Source organism: Vicugna pacos, chromosome 14 (genome assembly GCF_048564905.1).
Source record: "Vicugna pacos chromosome 14, VicPac4, whole genome shotgun sequence".
Taxonomy (NCBI): Eukaryota; Metazoa; Chordata; class Mammalia; order Artiodactyla; family Camelidae; genus Vicugna; species Vicugna pacos.
In genome coordinates, this window is record NC_133000.1 from 31,369,200 (window position 1) to 31,386,230 (window position 17,031).

Sequence of the window (17,031 nt, forward strand, 5' to 3'; positions counted from 1 at the left end):
CTTGCAAGGCAGCTTTCCCTCCCCATGGTGTAAGTCAAATGGCAGAATTGAAATAAAGCACCTCATGTATCCTCCAGTGTTAACAGGAAAAGGCTAATCTTCTTGACCTTGTTTCTTCCTGGGTAAAATGAAGATAATATATCAGGAGGCGACAAGCTCATTTAAGGCAGGAAGCATGTTGTCTTGTTCACTGCTGAATCACAGGCACCGGGAAGGCTGAGTTTAATGAGCGAATGAATGAACTGTACTTCCCCCACAGTTACCATGTGGGACAGTGAGGATTAGAAGCTAAGAGCATAGACTCTAGAGGGTAGGGCACAGCTCAAGTGATGGGGTGCATGCTTAGCAAGCATAAGGTCCTGGGTTCAGCCCCCATCACGTCCTCTAAAATAGACATATAACCCTAATTACCTCCCCACCCCCCACCAGAATTACCTTATTATCTCCCCACCACCAAAAAAAAAAAAGAGAAGTGGCCAAGAGCATAGACTCAAGCTGGAACACCTGTGTTGGCTTCTCGCTGTCAACCTTGTAAATGTCATTTACCCTCTGTGTCTATCAAGTTCCTCACCAATAAAATGGGGATAATTGTAGTACCAACCTCGTAGAGATGCTATGGGGATTAATGAATCTGTGTCAGTGATACAACAGCCCTGGCTTATATTAAGTACTATGCATCTGTCAGCTCTTTTCATAATTACTGACAGATGTTATTATCGACAAAAGACGTATTAGTTCTTTGAAAGAGAAATGTATGTTAGACCATTTCATTTATCACTTTCTGTAATTCAGGCTTTTCCCTCTGAAATACCATTTTATGTCTGTGCACTAGAAAGCCACAGGGCTTTCCAAATTTCATCTGTCTGGGTTCTTGTCATGACGGCAATACTGCAGATTTCTGACATGTTTTGGGACTCCGTCTGAGATGACAGCAACCCCTCAAATTTAGGAGCGCTTCTCTAACTGATAGCATCTCGCTAGAAATGAAGTTTTTATAATGTAACAGCTTCAGACGATTAATGATGCCATAAATGCAAGGATGTTATATCTAAGCTCTTTAAATAAATCCTGTCATTGAAATAAAGGAAATACTATATTATAGCCCTCTATGACTTTGTTATCTTTGCTATCTGTTTATCTGACTCTCTAAGACCAAAGAAAGCAAATACTAAGATTGATCATTACTACTGTGTGGTACACGTATTTGTGGATGAAGACAATATTGAAATGCACTGTTTAAGATATTAAAATGGACACTAAACAGCTTCTTGATGCACATGCATGAACAGAACAGGGAGCTGGGTGCAGGGAGCAGACACTGAGCTTCCTGGATTAGAGACCCAGCTTAGCAGTCCAGCCCAGCAGTCCACATGTTTCATATTTATGTTCCAGCAAAATTAGCAGTGAGAGTCTGAAATGAACTTTGGGGACACTTGCAAACAGCTGTCATGATTACTAATGTGGGACACCAGGATTCTACAGTGTTTAGTTGGCATCTGTGCATAACCAGTTCTTTTCCACTAAAGCTTCTTGTAATTGCTGGTCCCACATCCAGGTTGAGGAATCATCTCATGTGGTGTTTGGGAGGGAGGTAAGTGGAGTCAGGACCCATGTTAAGGCTGGGTGGGTAATAATCTGGTGCTAGTACAAGAGAAAGGAAAGTAGGTCAGGTGGGAAGGAGAATGACTGGATTTAAACTTTGTTTCTTGAGTAAGCTAAATATATGACATCATGTCAAGTTACTTTGTTGTTTATATTCCATGTGCTGTCACCGAATAACTACTGAATTGTGGGGACAAAAATGCCTGGGTTTTAGAATTGACCCTGCCTCTAACCTGCCAGAGTCCAGGTTCCTCTGGGTGCCCAAAGAGGGGGCTGGACCATCAGGTGTCCCTCCACTGCAGCAGTTTGGGCACTTGGGTGGCCTAGATTTTTGCTGTGGAAGACTGGCCCGGTTGTAGGACATTAAGCATCTGCAAGGCTCTCACTAGGTACCCACGGTGGTCCCAGGACTGTGACATCCAAGTGTTCCTTTCCACCCACGTTTGCAAATGACCCTCAAGGGGTTAATATTAATCCTGGGTGAGAATTATGAAAAATTATATTGTACCTCCATCGCTCCTGGCAAGTGAGGGCCCCTTATTTACAAATGACCACAGAGTGTTAGCACCAGATTTTATCAACAGAACATGTGAACATTTTGTGACAGTGACACTCACCTGTTTGCTTCTGATTCCCAGTGCCACTTCAGCCTCTGTCAGAGGACTTCAGCTGCCCCAGCGATCAGAGCCTTCTGTACAGGGAATGGGCTCCTCCTCGAAGCACAGACAAGCAGCAGCCCTTAGGTCTCATCAGGTGAGCTCTTGTGGAGAGCACTCCAGTGGGAAGGGCTCAGGGTTGTCCTCATGGCATCTGAGTGTGACAGTCCTCCAAGAGTGTTAACAACCAGGAAGCTCACAGGAGCTCTGAGCTTCGTTGCCCCAAGTTTTTACTGCAGGCTTTATTACAAAGCCATGATTTATTGGGTCACTACCGACATGGCTAACCCAAACCCTAACTGTAAGTCAAACCTTTCCTTAGCCCTAAACTTTGAGCCCCTTCCTCTCCTGGTGGCCACTCACTTGTCACAAAGCTTAAAGCCCCACTCCTCTAATCACATGGTTGGTGTCTCTGGCTGGCCAGTCCCCATCCTGAGTCATCTCATGAACACAAGCCATCCAAGGTTCCACCATGAATAGCATAGACACTCCTATCTTGGGAAATTTCGAGGCTTTAGCGGTTGCTGCCTAGGAACTGGGAAAAAAGACCTACCAAATCCTTCATTAAATAGGAGTAAATGTTATATTTCATTTAAATTATAAAATAAGAGAGAAATTCTCACTGCTTTTCTGTATCTGCTGTTCGACACCGTTTCACTACACCACGTGATTGTAATGTCGCGCTCAGCATGTGTCTTCTCAGAGCACCAGCGCCAGCTGCTCCCCGGGAGCTTATGCTGTTTGGGCAAGGCTGCTGGGGGGATGGATGCCAAGGACAACAGAGAAAACAAAAATAATCGGGCAAATAAGGAAACAATGTCAGATTGAAATGAAGAAATAACACAGTGTTGAGATGGGAGACTTGGGGGGAAGTGAGTTAAGAAAGCTATCTTTGTGTAGGTTACATGTGAGCTGAGATGGCGATAAGGAGGCTGGAATTTGAAGATCTGGGAAAAGTCACCCATGGAATAGAGGCAGCTTGTCCATTGGCCCTGAGGCACAAATGTGCTCAGCAGGTTTGAGGAGATACTGGAGCCAGAGCTGGTGAGAGTGATGAGACGCGAGGTTTAGAAGGGCATCAGGAGCACGGAAAGGAGTGTAGGCTCTAAGCGCAGTGAGAAGCAGTCATGATTGCTTAAGCACTAAAGTAATTTTCTCTCACTCACATTTTGCAAAGATAATGTGGAGAATGTATGGCAGTGACCCAGGAAGCAGGGAGGCCAGGTAGGAGGCTCTTGGATTGGGCCAGATGAGAGGTGGTGGGAGCCAATGAGGAATGCGTTTGGGGAGTGGGGCTGACAGGATGCAGTTATGGGCTGGCTTTGGATGGTTAGGAGAAGAGGAGGGTCAAGGTAGCCCCAGGCCGGTCTGGAGGCAGGTGTCTGTTCTTTCTTTTCTCAGTGCCCCATGCAGTTGCCCACCTACTTGGGCAAACCTCTTAACCTTCAAAGTGAGGGTTTTAAAACACTGAAGTCTATTTGTTGTTTCACATTTTATGGAAAGATTCAAACATGTACAGAAATAGAGAGAACAGTACAGCCAGCCTGCCTGTATCAGTCACCCAGCTCCAGAATTATAAACTCAGAGTCACTGTTGTTGCATCTTTCATCTCCATCTCCTCCCCTCCCCCACTATGGGGTCATTTTGAAGACAATCCTACATAGCTTAACCTTTCATTAGTGAAATGACAAGGTCTCTTTCAAATAAAATTGGAATATTCCTTTTTTTTAGGGTTACAAAATAATTCCCTGCTTGTCACAAAAATACACTTTTAAGTAGTTTTGGGGTTGAAATCAAGATCCATACAAGATTCAGACATTGCAGCTAGCATATCTCTCAAGTGCGTTCTAATCTATAATTTTCCTGTTTCTCATTTTCCTTGAAATTGCTGAGGGGTTTCTCTATTTCCTGTTTGGCTGATTTCATTCTCCCCTATGGTGTTAGACTTGTTTCTCCATCCTATGTATTGGCTTTAGCTAAGTGATTTAATCCTCCCCTAAAAGCTTGGTCTGATTGAGGTTCAACATTGTGCAAAAATATTTGTTATGTGAAGTTTTGTACTCCTGTCATAAGGTACATAATATTACAGTTGACTCTCTTTTTTGTGATGACAGCAGCCAAAAATGATTGTCACCCGGGATCATTATTTCATATGGAATTTTATTTCATGTGGTCATACTCTAATTTCCTCCCTCAATTATCAGCAGGATCAGTCACGAAGAGGCACTTTCTCCTTAACCCGGGTTATCCTTTAGAACACAGTTTTAAAGGAGGATATTTGTTAATATGTAAATATTTAAAATTGATAATTTTTTTTCTTTTTAATTTTTTTTTCTAATGGAGGTACTGAAGATTGAATCTAGGACCTTATGCATGCTGAGCACACACTCTGCCACTGAGTGTACCCAATCCCACTTGAGATTCATATTGATTTGATATCTTCCTTCTGTTATTTTTGTTTTGTGTTATACAGAATTTGAAGGCAGGGCAATGGGTTTGACTGCTCTTTAATCATTCTTTATGGTCTTTTGGGGTTTGTGTGTGTGTTTGTGTTTGTAAAGAAAACAATTTTCCCACTATTTTAAGTATGTATTGCTAAGGCAATTATGTTGATTTTTTCCCTGCTCCTGGTCCATGTATTCCCTTGTTACTTCCCACTAGTGGCCCCTTGAGCTCTGTGACAAGACTAGCATGTCGTTAATCCATGTGGAAGGAAATCTGAAGAGATTTAATCAAGGAGATGAAATTTGTAGACAATGTATTGGAAAGTATTGTGAAAGTTGTTCGTTAAGAGAAGGTCTGAGGTTGAATTGTTAAGTGCACAGAAATCTAAGCTATGAACCACCAAGACAATTATTAACTCCAGGAAAACAAAGTAGGGAAGAAAAGGTAAGACTAGCACAAATTGCTACAGCTTTGAATAGTCTGTACAGAGTAATAATAATGTAAAGCAAGGATACTGAGCTGATGAAAATTATAATGTAATTGTATTAAAAGGTTGGAAGAAAGAAGGTTTGGGTATGTAGATGAGATGGGGTTTGAAAGAGATCTGAATCCTCATTTTCCAAAATAGAAAGTTAAATAGGTGATACATAAAGCTGAAAAAGTCAGTAGGCTGTGTTACAAGGATATTAGTCAGAGAAAGGGAGTAAGTATTCCAAGAGTCAGCAGTAGGAGCTGAACGTGGTTGTTTCTGGCCAGGAAATGGGGCAGTTGTTGGGAACTGCTCCTTTTTACAATCGGTGTTCGAGAACTGTTCGACTCTTTATTGAATGTATGGCATTAGTTTGATGAAAAGAAATCAAAGCTGAATTTTGAAAAATTTATGTTAAGAATTGGGATGCTTTTGCAGAGAGAGATAACAATCAGCAAAACTACATTTGAAGGGATCCTCATTATTCCTTGCATTTCAGCAAGGACTAGGAGGCAGACATCTGTTTAAGGTTCAAAAATTCTGTCTGACCTTCCTGCCGACTTGTAACCTTTGGAAGTAATGAACTCCCCGTCACTATAAATATCTAGGCAGAGGCTGCCTGACCAGCTCTCTAACTGTAGCAGGGTGTGTTTACCATTGGGCAGTTAGAGCAGGCAACTTCTAACATTCTTTCAGTTTTGAATTTGGCATTTTCAGGATGGATAGTTGATAAGAATACAAAAAGCTTAACAAGAGAGTCCAAGACATCTCAAACCCATTGCCAGGGTTTTCTCTGCCAGACACCATCCTGAGCCTGCCACCCGTGAGCCAGGCCACAAAGCCCAGTCACATAAGAATGAACACACTTTGTCGCTCCTATCTGATTTGGCATCGGGCTCAGCCCTTTTCCCCATGGAATGGTCCACGCCCATGTCTCTGACGATGGAGCTGGTCTCACAGCAGCCCTGTGAGCGCTGGTCCAGCCCAAGGGATTCCTGCGTGAAGTTTTCCAGGATTCCAGGCTATTCTCAGAGCTGAGTCCCCCTTAGGCTAAGCACACGGAACTCATCTCAGCTCCAGACTGAGCCGGAAGCCTCAGAGAGAACTCAGAGCTGAGGAAATCCACAGGTTTTACCCAGCACTGCCGAGTCAGCAGTGAGCCAGTTGAGGGAAGGATCAGCAACAGCAAGACACACCTGAGCCGCCGTCTCATTGTTCCGCCTCATCCCTAAACCCTCTGTGTCTGCCTGTCTGTGTCGGTCTCCCTTTTAGGATCAGCCTGGCACCACTTCATGCCCTGCCTCCTTCCTTCTAATCTTGCCTCCCTGGCCTGTTCCATCTACTCCAGTTTAACTGAGAAGAGGTTTTAAAACCTAGGAACAACAGACGTGCTAGATACAAAGAATACAAGGCAGTGTCTTCCTCAGTCACATCCCTCCTGCCCTCTCCCATTCCCACAATGAGTTTTATAAATATTTTGTCAGACAGACATTGCACTCCCAGTTGTTATCATTATCAGCCATTTCCTTATTATCTGTGGTTTACGATGCATTTGCTCCAGGGTCTTCCCCGAGATAAGGCAGGAGCAGATGACTGAGCCACTTGTTGATGTCCACTTGTGTCAAGCCTGTTAAGAATGATCTTTGGGGGGATTTGTTGAATGTGCCAGACTGTCCAGTGAGTGGTGATGATCCCCTGCATCTGCTCTGGAGTCGGCCTCGTCCCCTCCTTTGCTCTGTTCTCATTTATCTCTCTTCAGCAGGTGAGCCAGTGATCTGTACTTCTATGATACATAAAACACTTCTTATTTCACGGTAGATTATGGGGCTGCTATGAAAACGCATATGTTTTAAGAGTGAATTGAGTCGGAGGTTTAAACTTAAAGCCCCCTTGATTTAGAATCAGAAATTAATATGATGGAGGGAGGGTAGAGCTCAGTGGTAGAGTGCATGTCTAGCATGCATGAGGTCCTGGGTTCAATCCCCAATGCCTCCATTTAAAAACAAATAAATAAACCTAATTATGCCCCCCAAAAAAGAAAAAATAAATTAACATGAGGATGAAGCTACAGAGTGATTATTTGTGTCTTCTGAAACTTCCTTCTGTCTTTCTGCAGGAAATTCTAAGGAGAGAAGTTCGGAATCTACATTGCTTGGCTGGGCTATTACACTCAGATGCTCCTCCTGGCAGCAGTCGTGAGGGTGACTTGCTTACTGTGTGGATATTTTAATCAAAATAACTGTACCTGTGGGTAACTTGTCTTTATTCCTTGTTACCGTGCTTACTTAACTTAGAATGACATTCTCCAGGAGCATCCATGTTGCTGCAAATGGCCCTATATTGTCAGTTTATATGGCCGAGTAGTATTCCATTGTATAAATATACCACTTCTTTAGCCAGTCATCCGCTGATGGACATTTAGGCTGTATCCATGTCTTGGCTACTGTAAATAGTGCTTCTATGAACATTGGGATGCAGGTGTCATCCTGAAGTAGGGTTCCTTCAGGATACATGCCCAGGAGCAGGATTCCTGGGTCATATGGCAAGTCTATTCCTAGACATTTGAGGGAACTCAATACTGTTTTCCACAGTGGCTGCACCAAACTGCATTCCCACCAGAAGTGTAGGAGGTTCCCCTTTCTCCACAGCCTCTCTAGCATTTGTCATTTGTGGATATTTGAATGATGGCCATTATGACTGGCTTGAGGTGATACCTCATTGTAGTTTTGATTTGCATTTCTCTGATAATTAGTGACATTGAGCATTTTTTCATGTGCCCATTGATCATTTGTATGTCTTCCTTGGAGAATTGCTTGTTTAGGTCTTCTGCCCATTTTTGGATTAGGTTATTTGGTTGTTTCTTATTAAGTCATTTGAGCTGCTTATATATTCTGGAGATCAAGCCTTTGTCAGTTTCATTTGCAAAAATATTCTCCCATTCTGTAGGTTGTCTTTTTTTTTTTACTTATGGTGTCCTTTGCTGTGCAGAAGCTTGTAAGTTTCTTTAGGTCCCATTTGTTTATTCTTGCTTTTATTTCTATTGCTTGGGTAGACTGACCTAAGGGAACATTTCTGAGATGTATGTCAGATATTTTGCCTGTATTTTCTTCTAGGAGGTTTATTGTATCTTGTCTTATGTTTATCTTGCTGAAGAGACTGTCTTTATTCCATTGTATATTCTTGCCTCCTTTGTCGAAGATTAGTTGACCAAAAGTTTGTGGGTTCATTTCTGGGCTCTCTATTCTGTTCCATTGGTCTATATGTATGTTTTTGTACCAATACCATGCTGTTTTGATGACTGTAACTCTATAGTATTGTCTGAAGTCTGGGAGAGTTATTCCTCCAGGCTCTTTCTTTTTTTTCTTCAGTAATACCCTGGAATTTCTATGTCTTTGATGGTTCCATATAAATTTTATTGTGATTTGTTCTAGTTCTATGAAATATGTCTTGGGTAATTTTACAGGGATTGCATTAAATCTGTATATTGCCCTGGGCAGTGTGACCATTTTAACAATATTGATTCTTGCAATCCAAGAGCATGAGATACCTTTCCATTTTTTAAAGTCTTCTTCAATTACCTTCACCAATGGTTTATAGTTTTCTGTGTATAATTCTCTCACCTCTGTGGTTAGATTTATTCCTAGAAATTTTATTACTTTGGGTGCTATTTTAAAGTGTTTTATTTCTTTACTTCTTTTTTCTGTTGATTCATCATTAGTGTAAAGAAATGCAACTGATTTTTGAACATTAATCTTGTAACCTGCTACCTTGTTAAATTCTTCGATCAGCATTAGTAGTTTTGGTGTGGACCTTTTAGGGTTTTCTATAAATAGTGTCGTGTCATCTGCATGTAGTGACACTTTTACCTCTTCTTTTCCAATTTAGACCCCTTTTACTTCTCTTACTTGCCTGATTGCTATGGTCAGGACTTCCAAGCCTATGTTGAATAGGAGTGGTGATAGTGGCATCCTTGTCTTGTCCCAGAATTTAGTGAGAAGCTTTTGAGGTTTTCACCATTTAGTGCTATGCTGGCTGTAGGTTTGTCTTATATAGCTTTCATGATGTTGAGTTATGTTCCCTCAATACCCACTTTGGTGAGAATTTTTATCATAAATGGGTGTTGAATTTTATCAAAAGCTTTTATGCATCTATTGAGATGATCATGTGGTTTTAGTCCTTTCTCTTGTTGATGTGAAGTATTACATTGATTGATTTGCATATGTTGAACCACCTTTGTGTCCCTGAGATGAACCCCATTTGAGCATGTTGTATAATCTTTTTTATGTGCTGTGGAATTCTATTTGCTAGTATTTTGGTAAGGACTTTTTTGCATCTGTGTTCATCAGTGATATTGGTCTGTAATTCTCTTTTTTGGTGGTGTCTTTGCCTGGTTTTGGTATCAGGGTGATTGTGGCTTCATAGAATGAGTTTGGGAATATTCCTTCATTTCAGTCTTCTGGAAGAGTTTGAGAAGGACTGGTATGAGTACTTCTTTGTATGTGTGGCAGAATTCCCTGGTGAAGCTGTCCAGTTCTGGATTTTACTTGTAGGGATTCTTTTTTAATTGTTAATTCGATTTCATTCCTAGTGATCGGTTTGTTCAAGTGGTCAGTTTCTTCTTGATTCAGTTTTAGTGGACTGTATGTTTCCAGAAACTTGTCCATCTCCTCTAGGTTATCCCTGTTTTTATGTAGTTTTTCATGATATTCTCATATGATATTCTATATTTCTATGTTATTTGTTGTAATTTCTCCATTTTCCTTTCTTATTTTGCAAATTTGTGCTCTCTCTTTTTTCTTCTTTGTGAGTTTGGCCAGAGGTTCTCGATTTTATTTACTCTTTCAAAAAATTGCTTTTGGTTTGATTGATTATTTTCTCTATTTCTTTTAATCTCTATTTTATTTATTTCCTCCCAGATCTTAATTATTTCCTTTCTTCTGCTGACTTTTGGGTGTTTTTACTCTTTAGTTTCTAGTTCTTTTAACTGGTGGGTTAGATTGTTTTTTTTTTTTTGATATTGTTCTTCTTTTTTGAGGAAGGCCTGTATCACTCTAAACTTTCCTCTTAGCACTGCTTTTGCTTTGTCCCATAAGTTTTTGTGGTTGTTTTCATTTTCATTTGTCTCAAGGTATTCCTTAATTTCAACTTTGATTTCATCATTGACCCATTTTTTTTTAATAGCATGTTGTTTAATCTCTATGCTTTCCTTTTTTTTATGCTTTGTTTCTCTGAAGTTGTTTTCTAGTTTCAATGGCATTGTGGTCAGTAAGGATGCTTGAGATAATTTCTATCTTCTTAAAATTTTTGAGGCTTCTTTTGTGACCAAGTACATGATGAATCCTAGAAAATGTTCCACGCACACTTGAAAAGAATGTATATCCTATTTTGGGGGGTTGTAATGCTCTGCAAATATCCATTAAATCTAATTTTTCTATTGTATCATTTAATTTCTCTGTTGCATTATTTATTTTTTGTGTGGAAGATCTGTCTAGTGATGTTAATGTGGTGTTAAAACTTCTGACAATGATTGTATTCCCATCAATTTCCCCGTTTATCTCTGTTAGTAGTTGTTTTATGTACTTAGGTGCTCATGTTGGATGCATATATATTAATGATTGTAATATCCTCATCTTGTATTGCTCCTTTAATCATTATAAAATGCCTTTATTTATCTTTCTTTATGGCCCTTGTTTTAAAGTCTATTTAGTCTGAAATCAGAACTGCTACACCTGCTTTTTTGGAGTTTCCATTTGCATGGAATATCCTTTTCCGTCCATTCACTCTCAATCTCTATGTGTCCTTCTCCCTAAAGTGTGTCTCTTGTATGCAGTTTATTGAAGTTTCTTGCTTTATTATCCAGTCTGCCACTCTGTCTTTTGACTGGAGCATTTAGTCCATTATCATTTAGAGTAATTAATGATAAATGAGTGTTTATTGCTATTTGAACTTATATTTGCAGTTGATTTCATATTTCTTCTTTGTTCCTTTCTTCTTCCTTTTGTGGTATGGTAATTTTCCTTTGTGTTATCTTGGATTGTATTTAGTTTTTGTTACTCACTTGTAAGTTTTTGGCTTGTGGTTACACTTTTTTGTAAGTCTGTTAACCAATTACTGTAACTGTGTACTAAACAGATAGTAATGTAATCTCAAACCCATCCTACCGAGAACAAAAAATTTAAGAAAAAAGAAGAAAGAAAAAATACTCTGTATTTTCTTGCTTCCCTCTCCCACTCAATGATTTAGATGTCTTCTTTTACAATTTCATGTTTATTCTATTTGTAATTCATGGTAGTTATCACCTTTCCAGTTATAAGCTCTCATTTCTGTATCATCCTGCTTCTTTTTTATTTAGAGTGTACCTTACAATATTTCTTTTAGCATGGATTTAGTGTTGCTAAAGTCTTTTAGTTTTTCTTCTCTGTGAAATTCATTACCTCTCCCTCTGTTCTAAAGGATAGCCTTGCTGCAGAAAGTATCCTAGGCTGCATCTGTTTTTTCATTCAGGACTTTGAATATATCTTTCCACTCCCTTCTGGCCTGTAGTGTTTCTGTAGAGAAATCAGCTGAGAGCCATCTCTTGTAACTCACTCTTTGTTTTTCTCTTGCTGCCTTTAGGATCATTTCTTTATCCTTCAGTCTGGCCATCTTGATTTTGTTGTCTTGGTGTGAGTCTCTTTAGGCTGTTCCTGTTTGGGAACCTCTGAGCCTCCTGTACTTGGGTGTCTGATTCTTTCTTTATGTTTGGGAATTTTTCAGTTATGATTTCTTTAAATACCTTCTCCATCCCCTTTGTTCTTTCTTCCCCTTCTGGAACTCTTATGATGCATAGATTGGCATGCTTTATATTATCCCATAGGTTCCTTATATTGTTTTCATTGTTTTTTATTTTTTTCTCTCAACTGTTCTGATTGTGTGCTTTCTGTTGTCCTGTCTTCTAGGTCACTTATTCGTTCCTCTGCATTATCTAGCCTGCATTGTACTGCCTTTAGGTCAGATCTCATTTCAGCCAATGAAATTACCAATTTTACTTGGCTCTTCTTTATAGCTACTATTTTGTTTTTGACATATTTTATGTCTCTAAACACTATCTCTTTTAATTCCTTCAGTAATTCGATCACTTCTTTTTAGAAATCTTGATCTAATAGGCCATTAATATCTATTTCATTGATCGTTCTTTCAGGGGATTTCTCTTTCTCTTTTAATTGGGAATACTTCCTCTGCTTCTTCAACTGCTCATATCTCTCTGACACTGTGGCTTAAGGAGTATCAGTTATCTATTGTGACCCTTAAAGGGGTTTATTTCTTTATCTATCTAAGGCCTATGCTGGAATAAAACTTAAAAACGAGAGAGAGAAATAGAATTTTAAAAGAATGGAGAAAAAGAAGGTTTGAAAACAGTGCATAATCAATAATAGAAGAGCAAGTTGAAGAAGAATAGGAATCGAGTTGAGATGTCTTTTTAAAACCTTAACAAAAAGAAGAAAAAAATCAAAACACAGTATTTAAAACCTGTGAATAATCAATAACAGATCAAATCCAAGAGAATTAAAAATGAAATGAGAATTGTAAACATATAGAACTGTTTAAAAAGTAAAGATTAAAAAGCTAATAGAAAATAAAACAGGTATAAAAAGATTTTAAAAACAAAGATGTGTTCTCCTAGAGACTGAATGCTCTTAATGGTTTTATTGAGAGGTCTTTGTGTCTTCGCCCTGTTTCATGAACTCAGCCTGCTCTGTTGGCCCCCTCGTCTGTGCTGCTCACAGTGTCCATTGGCAAGAAGATTGCACCCCTCCAACACTGGGTCAGGTGCTGCTCTCCTTCGCGGTGGGCGGGTGGATCACTCCCCATCCAGATGCCACAGTCAGTGCTGTGTCAGTTGCTCCAAAGGTAGGCTCAGCTTCAAGAATAACAGGTTTATGGAGATATAATTCACATACCATAAAATGCAGCCATTGAAAGTGTGCATTAGGGTTTTATGTACATTTCAGGGTTGTGTAGCCATCACCCCCAAAAGGAACCAGTACCCTTTAGTAAGTCAGTCCCTAACCTTCCTTTCCCTTAGCCCTCAACAGCCACCACTCTACTTTCTGCCTCTATGGGTTTGCCTGTTCTAGGCATTTCATATAAATAGAACCATACAGTATGCTGTCTTTTTTGATTATCGTCTTTCATTTAGTGTGACGTTGTCAAGGCTCATCCATCGTGTAGCATATATCAATACCCAAATTCCTTTTTGTATTCATATAATATGCCATATTTATAAATACACCACATTGCTTATCCATCCATCAGTTGATGATGAATAATTCTGCTGTAAATGCTCATGGACAAGTTTTTGTGTGAACACATATTTTCACTTCTCTTCAGGATATATCAAAAAATGGAATCGCTGGGATGTATTCTACTTTTAAATTTTTGAGGAATTGCTAATATAGCTTTTAAAGTGACTGAAGCATTGTATATTTCCAGAAATAATGTATGAGGAGTCCAGTTTCTCCACATCCTCATCTACACTTTTTATTACTGGGTTTATAGATTCATATTTATATATCATATATCATATATATATGTCATCCTAGTTGGTATGAAGTGGTATGTCATTGTGATTTTGATTTCTGTTTCCCTAATGCCTACTGATGTTGAACATCTTTTTATGTGCTTAGTTCCCATTCGTATGTCTTCTTTGGAGAAACACCTATTCAAATTCTTTGCCCATTTTAATTATATTTGTCTTTGTATTGTCATGTTTTAAGTCTTCTTTGTCTATTCTGGATAAAAGTCCCTTATCAGGGAAAATTTTGGAAATATTTTCATCCATCCTGTGGATTGTCTTCTTACTTTCTTGATGAAGTCCTTTGAAGCACAGAAGTTTTTAATTTTACTGAAGTCCAGTTTACTTGATTGTTTTTCTTTTGTTGTTTGTGCTTTTGGTGTCATATATTACAAGTATTTGTAATCCAAAGTCCTGAAGATTTTCTCATTGTTCATTTTCTAAATGTTTCATAGTTTCAGGTCTGTGATTTATTTTGAGTTAATTTCCATAAATGGTGTTAAGATAAAAGTTCAGTTTTCTTTCTTTCCAGGTGTATGTACAGGTGTCCCAGCATCATTTTTGTAAAGATTATTTTTTCCCCATTGGATTGTCATGGCACCTTTGTCAAAAATTAAATGGCTGTGTGTAAGACTTTGTTTATGGTCTCTTAGTTCTTTTCTCTCAATCTATTTTTCTGTCCTTTCTGCAAGTATCACACTGTATGGATCACAGTTTTGTTAGTGAGTTTTGAATTTGGAAACTTCAAAACTTTGTGTTCTTTTTCAAGATTGTTTTGACTATATTGGGTATCTTGCATTTCCATATTAGTTTTAGGATCAGCTTGTTCATTTCTGCCAAAAAGCCAGAGCTGCATTGAATGTATAGGTCATTTTGAGGACAATGGCCATCCTAACAATAATAAGGCTTCTGATCCATGAACACAGAAGAGCTTTCCATTTATTTTAGGTCATTTTTAACTTCTATCACTAGTATTTTAGTTTTCAATATACAAGTTTCAGATATTTTTCTCAGTATTCCACATATTTTTCTTAATATTATAATTATTTTATTCTTTTTGATGCTATTGTAAATGAAAAGGTTTCCTTCATTTTATTTTTAGATTATTCACTGCTGTTGAATAGAAATGTAATTAATTTTTGTATATTCATTTGTGTCTTACAATTTTGGTCAGACTGGGTTATTAATTCTAAGAGGATTTTTTTTTCTTTTCTCTCTATTTTTCCTTTGTGGATTCCTTGTGATTTCAATATATAATATCATATCATCTGGAATCAAAACAGTTTTGTTTCTTTCTTTCTAATCTAGAGGCTTTATTTTCTTTGTCTGATTGATTTGACTAGAACTTCTAGTACAATGTTGATTTTGGGAGGGAATAATTCAGTGCTTCTGCATTATGTATGATCTTTGCTTCAGGTTTTTCATAGATGTTCTCTGTCAAGTTGAGGAAGTTCTCTTCTATTCCTAGTTTTTATCCATTATTCTATTAATATGGTGTATTACATGAATTGACTTTTGTATGTTGTACTGCCTTTGCATACCTGGATACATCCCACTTAATTGTGGTCTATTTTATATGTTACTGTTTTGGATTTGCTTGTATTCTGTTGAGGATTTTTGCATTTATATTCATAAGAGATAGTCTTTAGTTTTCTTGTGATGCCTTTGTCTGGTTTTCCTATCAGTGTGATACTAGTCTCATTGAATGAATTGGGAAGTGTGCCCACCTCTTTATTTTCAGACGAATTTGTGAAGCATTTTTTGTTTGTTTTTGTTTTTGTTTTTTCTTTAAGTAGTTGATGGAATTCACCAGCAAAGCCATACGGGCCTAGCATTTCTTTGTGTGAATGTTTTGGATTGCTATTTCAGTCACTACTTACTGTAGGATTATTTGAGTTTTCTATTTCTCCTTGAATTAGCTTCAGTCATTTATGTCCTTCTAGGAATTTATCCATTTCATCTAGATTATCTCATTTATTGGCTATATAATTATCCATGGTATTCCCTTATATTCCTTGTTATTTTTGTAAGGGCAGTAGTGACATCCTTCCTTTCATTTCTCATTTTAGTAATTTGAATCTTCTCTCTCTTTTTTTCAGTACTAGATAAAATTTGTCAATTTTACTGATCTTTTCAAAGAACCAACTATTCCTTTTGTTGATTATTCTCTGTTGTTCATCTATTGTCTATTCCATTTATTTCTGCCTTTAGTATTTTGATTAGAATGTTTAATTCATTTATATTAATGTAATTTCTTATCAGATTGAAGTTACAACTGCTGTCTACTTTCTATATGTCTTTTTTTCCCATTCCTCTATTACTACACATTTTTGTACAAAGTAAGCATTTTCAAGTGTGCCATTTTAATTTGTTTATTTTATCTTTTTCTTCTCCTCCTCCTACTCTTCCTCCTCCTCCTTCTCTTCCATTGCCCTGGAGATTATAATTAACATCTTGTTTTAAAGCAATCTAGTTCACATGAATACCAACTTAATTTCAACAGTACACAAAAACTTTGCTTTGGTATCAGTCTTTTCCCTCCCCCTCCTCATGCTGTCACTGTCATACAAATTGCACCTTTATGCATTTATAAGCTCATCTACACAGTTTCATAAGTATTGTTTTATGCAGTTGTCCTTTACATCAAATAGAGCAAAACATTTACATGTAATACCCGATTTATACTGTTTTATTTTTTTACTCATGTAGTAGTGCTTTTTATTTTTCAAGCGAGTGTCCTTTCATTTACACCTGTTGGACTATCCTTAGTATTTCTTGTAGGGCAGGCCTGCTAGCAATGGATTCTTTCAGATTTTGTTTTTGTAGGAGTGTCTTAATTTTTCCTTTAATTTTTTTGAAGAATCATTTTGCTGGCTATAAAATACTTGGTGACAGTCTTTTCCTTTTATCTCTTTGACGATACCATCCACTGCCTTCTGGTCTTCATGGTTTTTGATGAGAAATCAACTGTCTTACTGAGGAGCCTTTCTATATGTTGAGCCACTTTTGTCTTTCGGCTGTCAAGATACTTTATTCTTGTCTTTTGACACACTGAATCTGATGTGCCTATTTTAGATGTCTCTACGTTTATACCACGTGGAGTTTGTTGAGCTGCTGGGATGTACAAATTAATGTTTTCATCAAATTTGGGAAGTTTTCAGCCATTATTTCTTTATATATTCTTTCTGCCCCTTTTTTTCTCTCCCTCCTTCTGGCACTCCCATTATGTGTGTATTGGTATTGTTGATGGTGTCCCACCTATCTCTGACACAGTGTTCATTTTTTTTTTTCATTCCTTTTTCTTT

General features: G+C 38.1%; 1 protein-coding gene across 1 annotated transcript in view; it reads right to left on the reverse strand.

Annotated features, from left to right (window-relative positions):
* LOC140701208 (uncharacterized) overlaps window positions 1-17,031 on the reverse strand; it is a 541,330-nt gene that overhangs the window by 164,220 nt on the left and 360,079 nt on the right. The gene's annotated exons all lie outside the window — the stretch shown is intronic.